This window comes from Rutidosis leptorrhynchoides, chromosome 3 (assembly GCF_046630445.1).
Source record: "Rutidosis leptorrhynchoides isolate AG116_Rl617_1_P2 chromosome 3, CSIRO_AGI_Rlap_v1, whole genome shotgun sequence".
NCBI lineage: Eukaryota > Viridiplantae > Streptophyta > Magnoliopsida > Asterales > Asteraceae > Rutidosis > Rutidosis leptorrhynchoides.
The window spans coordinates 291,958,768-291,963,092 of record NC_092335.1 but is presented as its reverse complement, the minus strand read 5'-3'; positions in this window follow the sequence as shown (position 1 = coordinate 291,963,092).

Sequence of the window (4,325 nt, the reverse complement as noted above, 5' to 3'; positions counted from 1 at the left end):
TTTAAAAACGCTAGAGTAACCGGGAGATGTTATAACCAAATAACGGAAATATTTAGAACGTTAGTCAACAAAAGGTACGAATTTAGATAACGGAAGATATTATCTATAAAAAAAAAAGACGGTCGTTAAAATAATTTAACGGGAAAATGCGGGATGTTACAGATCCTTTAAACAGATTCTTCGTTTGTTTCTAAGGTAGACCGGTCCGAAGCAGCATATTGCCGAACTTGAACTATTGCTCGAAAGAAAACTCGAATGAGGAGACCATGCTGTGGCTTAGAGAAAAACTCAGATCATATAAGAATGCTTATACGAATTTTGGTGTGTTGTTTTTCAAACCCCAAAAACTTTATTTATAGTGGAAGCTCAATCCTTAACTTTCCACCCAATTTCGATGTGAGACAACTTAAAAGCCCTTTAAAATTTGCACTAAATGTACAACTTTAAGACTCGATATCTCATTCACTTTTATTCTGTTTTGGACACACTTTTGTTCATTGTAAAACTTATGCAAGACGCTACAAACCCACTAAATCATCATTAATATTGACTACTCTATCATATATTAATTAGTGTCCAAAGTTGGTGAAAACACACTTTTTACCAATTTTCTAGCAAAAGCATCTAAAACGTTCATGGTTGAACCAATCAGTGCCCGGTCTATGTCTTTTGTAGGAACCAATGATTACTTTTCTACTGAAATCATTAAAGGTAAAGTTCACGAATGTTATGTAGATTTGTGAATCTTTGGTATACTTTTATACGAGTTACTATTTGGTAGAACTCCATTCAAAGTCAGGGGGGACCTTTACATAAACAAAGGAGGGAAATGGCCTCCCTTAAAATTTGGATGTTAGTATAAACTAGCAATAGGTTCAGTCGCGTGTTGCTGCGACGCGTTCATTACATAACTTTAGTAGCATGTTGTGTGCAACGACAATAACCGAAAGGCATACAATCAAAACAACATGTCAAATTAAAGATGATGATACATAATGGTGTATCCTAGGGGATACACGCATAAAAACACCATTTTTATACAGAAAAAGAGATCAAATAGCACAAAAGATAGTGAAATTTAGCGATTCTTAGTATTTGCCGCCCAGTGCTCAGCAGGCCGCCCGGCGTCAAGCGTAAGCCCTTTAGGCAGCTTCTATGCTTAAGCCCTTTAACTCAGCGCATGAACGGCACGCAAACAACAATTAACATCGTACGCCACACACTGAGCATCTATTGTCTTGTACTGGTACCTTACAACCGCTATATGGAAAATCGTACCAATAAATGGCGCCATCCGTTCTAAAGGATCACTCGACTCTCAAGAGCACCAACAGACGTAATAGTAAGATGATACCTATTGAAGCAAACATGATACACTCATGGCAAGCCGGACAACGGAGAAAAGCAGAAGCATTAGAAGATTGGAAACATGAATTGATTGCTTTTCCTTCCAGGTTTAATACCAATCCATCTGATGTTCATGTAGTGACTGAAGCTCGAATAGAAAATTGTGTTGTTGGAGGAATATATACTAATACCAGAGCAGGAGCAGATATCATGTATGAGCATTGTTTTATACAATTACCGGAAAGAGTTAAGGAAAAGTTAAAAGACACATTTGTTCCCTTAGCAAGTTTTGCTAACGATCCGTCATGGTCAGAGGAAAGCATAGTCTTAGAAGTAGTATTGGGAAAAACACCATTTAAAAGAACTGCTCATATCGAGTTTTTAGTTGTCAAAACGAATTCACAGTATAATGTCATTTTAGGACGATCAGCTATGATGACATTTGGAACTGTGACGTCAACGGTACACGGAATGATGAAATTTCCCACACCGGCTGGCATTTCCACGCTTTAACGACCCGTCCTAATCCATCTGGAAGAATACATTTCATTTGGTTACATTGCGAGGTGCTTGACCTCTATATGATACATTTTACAAACATTGCATTCATTTTTAAAAGAAAAACTTTCATTTCAATGAAAGTTGACGGCATGCATACCATTTCATAATACATCCAACTATAATTGACTTAATAATAATTTTAATGAACTCAACGACTCGAAGGCAACGTCTTTTGAAATATGTCATGAATGACTCCAAGAATAAACATGCTTTCAAGTGTCAACCAAAAGGTTGGTGAGTTCATTAATTTATCATAAACATTCATTTCTATCATTTTAATAGACCACAAGATTTCATATATTTAATTGTACACGTAACCCGAGTACAAAATAATACGCGTAACCCGCGAATTAAAAATCATTCATATGGTGAACGCTTGATAACCGACTTAACTTTAATGCATAGAATATCCCCAAACAGAACCTCTCGTCTGTATAATAATAATAATCTCGAAGTACTAAAGCGGATGTACCCCGGATGGGACTTGTCGAGGTCCATAGATCTATCTTTAGAATTCGCGTCAATTAGGGGCCATACCCGTTTTCTAATTATTAGGTTACCAAGCTAAAAAGGGGTGATATTCAATATTCATAATCCAGCCATAGAATGTAGTTTTTGATCACTTGTGTCTATTTCGTAAAACATTAATAAAATCAGCGCATGTATTCTCAGTCCCAAAAATATATATAAAAAGGGAGTAATGAAACTCACAATACTGTATTTTGTAGTAAAAATACATATGACGAAACTGAACAATGCAGGGTTGGCCTCGGATTCACGAACCTATATCATTTATATATATATATATATATATATATATATATATATATATATATATATTAACACATGTAATGGTAATCAGATAGTTATATATTATATCTCAGATTATATATCTTATATATTTAATTTTGTATATATATTTAAAATAATTAATATTTATATAGTTTTATATATATATATATATATATATATATATATATATATATATATATATATATATATATATATATATATATATATATATATATATGATTAATATTATATTAAAAATCAATAATTTGTTATATGTAAATCTTTATATAAATAATTTTAATATATATAATTATATGTAATATTATGTTAGTTGTAATAAATATACTCTTATATAGAAAATATTTATTTTGTAATAATAATATTGTTAATATGAAAATAATAATCCTAATAATAATAATAATAATAATAATAATAATAATAATAATAATAATAATAATAATAATATTGATAATAATAATTATAATCTTAATGATAATTTTAGTAATATTGATGACTTTAATAAAAAATGATAATGATAATAATAATAATAGCAATAATAATAATGACTATAATATCTATAATAATAATAATAATAATACTTCTACTAATAATGATAATAAGGATGATAATAATAATAATAATAATAATTAATACCTAATACTTAATAATACTAATAATAATAATAATAATAATAATAATAATAATAATATTAATAATAATAATAATATTAATAATAATAATAATAATAATAATAATAATAATAATAATAGTAATAATAACAATAACAATAACAATAAGAGTAATAATAATACTACCTCACAAGAAATAGCTCCAAAATAAATGCCTATGCCTAGGTTCGAACCCAAGACCTCTCACTTAAACACCCACACCCTCTACCATCCAACTGTCTTTGCTTTTCTGTTATAAACCCGGATTAAATACTGTATAACCTATTTATTCATCATTTCTTCTTCTTAAAACCCAATCACCTTAACTGGTTAACATGGGTGCGTTTTTGGCCCAACTAAGCTTTACAAAAAGGCCCACAACAGCCCAAGTTGCCTCACTAGTCCATTTAACGATTGATGGCCCAATTACAGTTTTAATAAGTAGAAATAAATAAGGAAATATAGTGGGTTGTTGGTTCTTCTCAAGGAGCTCGACAGGAATAAAGGAAGTGGGGTCTTCGGTGAATTAAATAAAACATATCTTTATTAAATTATCATCATATCATTAAACCTCATCGTGATCTTTGTATCATTGATTACTGTTCATCATAATATCATCATTCTAATCATCCCTCATTGTTCGCTAGACACTAAAATTCGTTTACAGCTAAACAATAGTGAAACAGAAACTGCTGTAGCAGCGAAAGGACTTTGATCGGAATAGAAAACAAGATCAGTAGAAAACTGCAGTATACAGTGAAAAGATTTGCGGGTTTTTGTAGGGTGAAAGTGGGTACAGTAAACAGAAATAGATTGGTGGCGAGTGAACTGCAGAAAGAAAAGAAACAAAATGCAGCATTGTGTGTTGAAAGGGACTGCAGATACAGTGAACTAGCATGGGTGTTCTCGTAGGGTTTGATGTTTCAATGGTTGTTGATGGTTGTTTTGTTAGTCGGT